Here is a 7133-nt window from a genome sequence, read left to right as displayed (position 1 = left end):
CCCTGCCAGTATCTGTCGCCCCTCCTTGGGCAGTTTCGATCTGAGAAGCACCTTCCTGCCTTCGGTCCAGGTGGCTCGGGCGGGGCTGTCCCCGGGGCCCTCCCCAGGTTCAAGCTGAGCCTGCGGTGGAGGCTGTCGGTTTCCCTTCCCCAGACGTGAGCGTCAGTCGCTCTGTGACGCGAGCTACGGCCCACAGGGCCGTCAGCGCCATCGGCACGGGCCCTCGCGATCCTGTCCCTGCAGAGGAGGGTGGGCTGTGGTGACGAGGGCTCGCGAGGGGCATCTGAGCTGCTCTGGGCAGGAGCGGGTATGTGGGCGAAGGCTGCCCCGACGGGAGCTGAGGGCCGAGAGCTGCGGGAATCACTCAGCAGGAGGGGAAGGGAGCGAAGCGAAGAGGCATCGGACGCAGCGAGGGCGGCATGTGCAAAGGCCCAGCGGCCTGCGGGAGCACATTCCAGACGCGAAAGGCCAGGGCGGCCGGGTGAGGACACGGCAGGTGGGGACAAGGGAGGCTGCGAGGTGGCTGGGTCTGCACTGTGCGGGGCCTCGGGAGCTGGCGAGGGTCTCTGGGGGGCCCCGCGAGGCTCAGAGTGTGCGTGCGTCTGGGGGTGGGGTGGGCGGAGGATGTGACCGGCGCCTCAGCCTGCTGGCTTCCTTCCCTGCCCCACATCCCCCCAGCCCCGGGGTGTGGCTTCCACACCCGTGAAATGAGGAAGCGGCCGCAGCTCCTGCGTCGTCCTTACTCAGGCTGGAAGGCCAAGGCCTTAACGGGCTGCAATGAAGCTCAGGGAGAGTTAAGTTTCCCTAGACGAGGAGGGGGCAGGGGGAGGGAGGTGGCGGGGGTGGGGGGTGCTGAGGCGGGGGCGGGGAGGAGGTGGGGTACTGACCGGGGGAGGCCAGGCTGCCCCAGGAGGACCTGTACCTCCCGGGAAAGGCTGCCATGGGCAGATGGCCCCCCCTGTGGAAGCCTGAGCAGAGAGGCCGCCCTGTGTCACTCAACCAGGGTCACGTGGCCCTTGTCTCTGGTTCCACGTGGCTTTCGGTCACTAGCTGGAGTCCCAGGCTGAGCTCGGCTTCCACCCTCTGCCTGCAGGGGGCTTCCCTGGGGAAGGGGAGGGGCTTCAGACTGCGCCCATGATAGTGGGGTGGTACACATGGCCACGCGTCCCTGTTTGAGATTCCCAGGGCCACAGTGACAAATTACCACAGACTTGATTCTCTCCCTCGCGTGGAGGTGATCTGTCTGAAGGTGATCTGCCAGCCGCCCTCTGCAGACTTGGGGGAGGGCCCCTGCCCCCTCCAGCTTTCACTGCCTCCCCGCAGTCCCTGGCTGGTGGCGGCCCCACCCGGTCTCTGCGTGTGTCCTCACATGGCCCTTCTCTGTGTGTGTCCCTTTTCCCCTACGGACACCCGTCTCTGGGTGGGGGCCCGCCCCAACTGAGCACAATCCCGGCCTAACTTGATGATCCCGCCAAGTGCCTGCTCACGAACAAGCTCGCGTTCACGGGTGTCGGGGTCGGGGCATCCACACCCTTTTGGGAGGCACAATCCAAGCCGTGGCACTCCCCATCCAGGAGCCTTCCCTGCGGCCGAGGACATGGGGTCGGCCTCGCTCGGCGTTTACTCAGCGAAGCCGTCACTGGCCCCGAAACCGGATGGAGCAGAATCCGCTGAAATGGAAAATGCGCAGAGCGGGAAGGCAGCACCCTTGGTGCCTGCGAGGAGGCGCCAAGGACGGGCAGGGCAGCGGGCGCACGCCCACGGCAGTGCGGGGCAGGCCACGCGGACGCAGGCCCGCGCCTCCTGGCCTGGGGGTCAGTGAGATGCAGGGCTGAGCAGCGTGTGCGTCTGTGTCCCTAGCCATTCTCTGTGGCACACCCACGTGTGAGGAGATGCACGGGAACAGGGCCGGGGCCGACGCCCCAGAGACGCCAGCATCAGGACGAAGGTCCTTGGCCTCGCCTCCAACGCGCTTTCGCTCCTGCCCAGAGAACTCACTGGATGAGTGACTTAAAAGAAAACCCAGCACCTCCCTGGCCACAGGCGACTGCCAGCTCAGGCTGCCCCCTTCTTTTGCCTCCAGAAACTGTCCTGAGGTCACCCCCCTTGGAGCCCTGGGTGCCAGGTGCACGGAGGAGGGGAGCCATGAGGGGGGTCGGCACAGATGCCCCCCTGCCCTGGGCGGGGGCCCTGTCTTCCTCACCAGGTCTGGGTACCGGCTGGAAGCGGAAGACAAAGCCTGTGTCTCCTGTGTTCCAAGGGCCCCACGGATGTCCCTCTGGCTTAGGTGTCAGGAGGGCTGCGGCCGCCTGTGGGGGTGCAGGCGCTTTGTCACCACGAGCCACTGGAGATCCTGCGAGCTGGGTTTGAGGCTGCGACAAATCTGCTGGTGCAAGAGGCTGTTTCTGCAAACACTCCGCAAAGTTGCTAAAAGCCACGTTCATTATGGGAAAGTGGGACCCTAATGTGTCACTGCCGTCCTGGCGCTGCCTGGAAGCGTCGCTGCGGGGGAAAAGGGGGTGGCCTCCGCTTGCCCCAAGCGAGGCCCTCTGGACTGGAGTGTGGGGACGTCAGGCATCAGAAGAGCCCCTCTCAGCCCTGGAGACGGGGTGGGGCGGGGCGCAGGACGGGGCGGGGCGCAGGACGGGGCGGGGCGCAGGACGGGGCGGGGCGCAGGACGGGGCGGGGCGCAGGACGGGGCGGGGCACAGGACGGGGCGGGGCACGGCCGGCCCGGGTCTGCCTGCCTCACTCGGGCCCGCCCGCCTTCCTTCCCTGTCTCTGCCCTTTCCAACAGCGCACAACTTCTTTTAGGAAATAGAACGGAAACCTCGCCCACAGGATGACAGTGCTTCGTGAGCAGCACCCAGAGCCCCTCTCGGGGTCATCGGCCCGACCCGTGTTCTCCCCGACGTTCTCCTGTGCGCAGAGCAGGGTTTCTCAGCCTCGGCGCTGCTGGCGTTCGGGGCCGGGGTTCTGTGCTGTGGGGGCCTCCTGTGCTTTGTGGGGTGCTTAGCCTCTGTCCGCTGGGTGCCAATAGTGCCTTCTGCCTGGTTGTGACAACCCAAAATGTCTCCAGCCACTGCCACATGTCCCCGGGGCGGGGGGCAGGCGGGCAAAACCACTTCCTGCTGAGAACCTAAAAGGTTCTGTACCGAATCCTGATGCGCGTGCGGGTGGGGGCTCCGCACTGAAAGCCATCCTCCAACACCAGCTGGGGGTCCTGCCGTTCAGCCCAAGTCTGACACCACCCACTGGAGAGCGTCAGACCCCACAGGTGAAGGGCTCAGCCCTACAAGACCACCCCGCCCCTTCCGCCAACTCAGATGCCAGCGAGGAGTCCAGGTTGTCACTGGCACTTCTGACCAACCGGCTGCAAGTCAGAGGTTCCCACGACCCCCTCCTCCAGTGTGATTAATTTGCTAGCGTGCTCATGGGACTCAGGGAATATGTCACACACCGGATCACTGGTTCATTGTAAAAGGAAGTGACTCAGGAACAGCCAGATGACGAGACGCACGGGGCAGGTGTGGGGACGAGGCGTGGAGCTTCCATGCCCTCTCAGAGAATGCCACCCTCCCCCCAAACCCCACACACTCGTCCACCAACCTGGAAGCTGCCGCATGCTGCCCTCGTGGGTTTTCGTGAAGGCTTCGTTCCCTAGGCAGACCGATCGAGTCATTGCCCACTGGTGATTGATTCGACCTCCAGCCCCTTCCCCTCCCCCGAGGTCTGGGGAGCGACTAGAAGTCCCAAGCCTCCAGTCCCCGGCTGCTTCCTCCGGTGACGGCCTCACCCTTAGGTCTCCTGGGAGCTTTCCAAAAGTCATTCGTTAACATAAAAACCGACACCTTTACTGCTCCGATCACTTAGGAAATTCCAAGGGTTTTAGGAGCTCCGTGCCGGATCGGGGACAGGGACCGAATAGTCTGATAATTTCTTATCATAAATCACGGGAACGCAGCACCGCTGTCCAGATGACTGCTCCTGGCACCGTGTGGGGCGCTCGTCAGAAAACAAAGCAAACAGAAATACACGACGTGCCGTGTGCGTCCTTCAACTGTGCCCGGCCCGATGGCGTGGCGGCACCGCCAGGCGCACCCCGTTCTTAACCGCTGCATGCGGTTTCTGCTCCAACCCTCGCGGCCACGTCCGGGCCACGTCCCATGGTTCAGCGTTGTGCCGGGGGCTGCAGCGAGGGCCTCCGTCCGAGTCCTCCAGCGCGAACAGGAACGGAGCCGCCGGGTGACAGCTTTTCGGCACGCCGCCAGCTACGGCGAAGAGGCACCGAGCCGTGCTCCCGGGGCGGACACAGGACAGTCTCCCCGCGTGCTCGGGGCACTGGACGTTCACCCGCGTTGGTGCCGCTGTCAGTCTGCCGGGCGAAGCGCCGCGTCACATTGTCCCTCCTCCCCTTTCTGCTCGCCTCGGACGTGGCACCTGGGCCCATCTGCACGCGTGGTCGACACGAGCTGAGCGCCGCACACGTACTTCAGGCTCCACGCAGCGGGTCTTGGCGGCGAGGTCACCTGCCCAAGGTCAAACGGGGGGCAGGTGGGATCTGGCGGCGAAGTCACCTGCCCAAGGTCAAACCGGGACAGGTGGGATCTGAATGTAAGCCGGTGGGTTTCGGAGCAAATGGCAGGAGACCGCTCAGAGTCCCTCTGCAGCTGGGCCTGCATCCCCGAGCCCCCTCTTCCAGGCTCTGCCGCCCCCGAGCCTCAGTGTGCCGGTCTGCAGCCCGAGACGGGCCCCGCCCCGCCCACCCCACAGCACTCCGTGGGGCCCCAGGGCCAGCACCGGAGACAGCACCGGGAACAGCCCTGTGCTGGGCACGGCCAGGGAGGACCTGCACCCGCCGTGCCTATTCCGAACCCGGGGGACCTGGGAGGGCTGCGACGCCCACCTTTTCTCATCCTCCTTCCTGACGTCCCCAGACTTTGGGCGCAGAGGGGAAGGCTGCGTTTCCAACGCAAATGCTTCTCAGAACACAGCAGCTTTAAAACCACCAGGTGAGAGATAAAAAGTGTGTGCCCATTTCTTTTAGAATCTTCCATTCTCTGGGTTAGAATCCCACGCGTGAGGATGAGTGTGCTGTGTGTGTGTGTGTGTGTGTGTGTGTGTGTGTGTGTTTTAAATCCTGCTATCGTGAGCAGCAGGTAGCAAAATGTGGGTCTTTAATGTGTTAGTAAAACAGCACACATTTGAATATTGGCTTTTTCTGCCATCTGTACCAGTTGACACTGTTTTTCATACCAGCTTATTACATTTCTGGTACAAACATACTTTTGGGTGTCTCTGTTGATTTATGCTATAGTTGCTCTGGTATTTGTGTTAAAATAGCATTTCAAAACTTTAAAATATTGCTATTTATTCCTTCCTCGATTCTTTGCCACTTGACGAGCTCTGGAGCAGCATGTCTCCCGAGGACTGAGTCGTCAGGTGTAGTTCTCTTGAGGGGGCAGTGGGCTGGGGACAGGCGAGCCCAGACAGCTCGGGACGGGGGCCAGCGGGGACTCCTGGGGCACCCAACGTACGAGACCCTCGAGTGGATCTGCAGATCCTTCAGTGTTATTTTTAACCCCCACGGGAGAAAAACAATATGGTGTGTCTTCACGAAGCTAAATCTGCTCAGTTTAAAGACCTTTAACTGTGTCCTTCTTCCCTTTTTGATGTCAAAGTTCCCTTTCTTTGGTGGATTGAAGGGGATCGTGGATGGCGGGATTTTTTTCCTCTAGATTAGCTTTCCCTAGCAAAATCAAAAGTTCTTCAGTTGGATTTGGGGGGGGGGCGATAGTATCACAGGTCTGCAAAACCCACAAACCTGGGGCCCACTGTGCAAAGCTGGCGTGTGTGTGTTTGGGGGGGCCGAACCCCTCCATTGGATTTCACGCTCTGCAGAGGCTGTGGTTATGGCTGCGTCTGGGGCTGAGGCTGGGGCTGGGCGAGATCTGGGGTGGGGGTCCTCACAATTTGGGGGGGCTCCGTGGCAGTGCAGGGTGGCTGCAGCCGGCTGGCGCGTAGATGAGGCATTCTGCCACTCTAAAAAAATCTGTGCAAACTGTCACAGATGGGAGAAAGAGCCGATATTCAAATTGGAGGCTGTTTTGCTAACATGTTCTAGATTAACGTGTTTTTACTGGCTGCCGCATCCTGTGGCAAGATGAGCTATCCTCCTAAAAGAGGAGGAGGCGAAGGAGAAGCCTCCTGTTCAGGGCCCCGCGGGGGCGGGGTGCGGGCAGCCCCCCGCTGCCTCCCCTTGCCCCCCACGCCCTGACAGAGCCCGGGGCTCTGGAATGCAGCCCCATCTCCAGCTCCCACGCCCTGGCCCTTTTGCTCAGGGATACTCAGCCCAGCCCCGCGCCTCACCGGGCTGTGCCTCCTCCTTCTGGCTGGCGGATTCTTGTCCCCTTTTATTAGGACTCGGCCCAAATGCAACGATGTGCGTGTGTGTGTGTGTGTGTGCGTGCATGTGCACGCGCGCGTGTGTGTGTGTGCGCGCGCGTGTGTGTATGTGTGTGTGCGTGTGTGTGTGTGTGCGCGCGCGCACGTGTGTGTGTGTGTGTGCGTGCGCGCGCCCACGTAGACAACGACGAGCTGAGATTTATCACGTGCTGACACCATGCTCGGCGCTTCCTCCTGCAGCCCTGCTGAAGCCCCCTGAGGGGCACCCCAACTGCCCCTATTTTACGGAAGGGGGAACCGAGGCAGAGTGGTAGAGCAACCTTTCTGAGGCCACACAGCTGGGAAGTGGGCTTTCGAGTCCAGGCAGAGGGGGTCCGGTGTCAGTCCCCAACTCCTAGAGCAGAGCTCAGCCACACCCCAAACACAGCCGCTCACCCCCCAGCCAAGGAGACCCGCCGTCTGGTGGTCAGCTCAGTCCAATCCCAGCGCGGGGTGCATCGCTGCCTCTTCCACGACTCCCAGCCTGGGCCTAGGGACAGAATAGGAGTTTGTGGGTCTCTGTGGGTTGAAACGGGGCTCTCTGGGGGGTCTAATGATAATTTTTGCAAAACGGGACACAAGGCGAGGACCCGCTCAGGACCTTCGACACGTAGGAGTCATTGCAGAAAGCCTGGCGAACAGAAGCCAACGTGTGCATGGGGCGGAGGGAGGGGCTGCCCAAGGTCTGGG

The sequence above is a fragment of the Pteropus vampyrus genome, unplaced genomic scaffold (assembly GCF_000151845.1).
Source record: "Pteropus vampyrus isolate Shadow unplaced genomic scaffold, Pvam_2.0 Scaffold376, whole genome shotgun sequence".
Taxonomy (NCBI): domain Eukaryota; kingdom Metazoa; phylum Chordata; class Mammalia; order Chiroptera; family Pteropodidae; genus Pteropus; species Pteropus vampyrus.
This window is presented reverse-complemented; position numbering follows the sequence as displayed.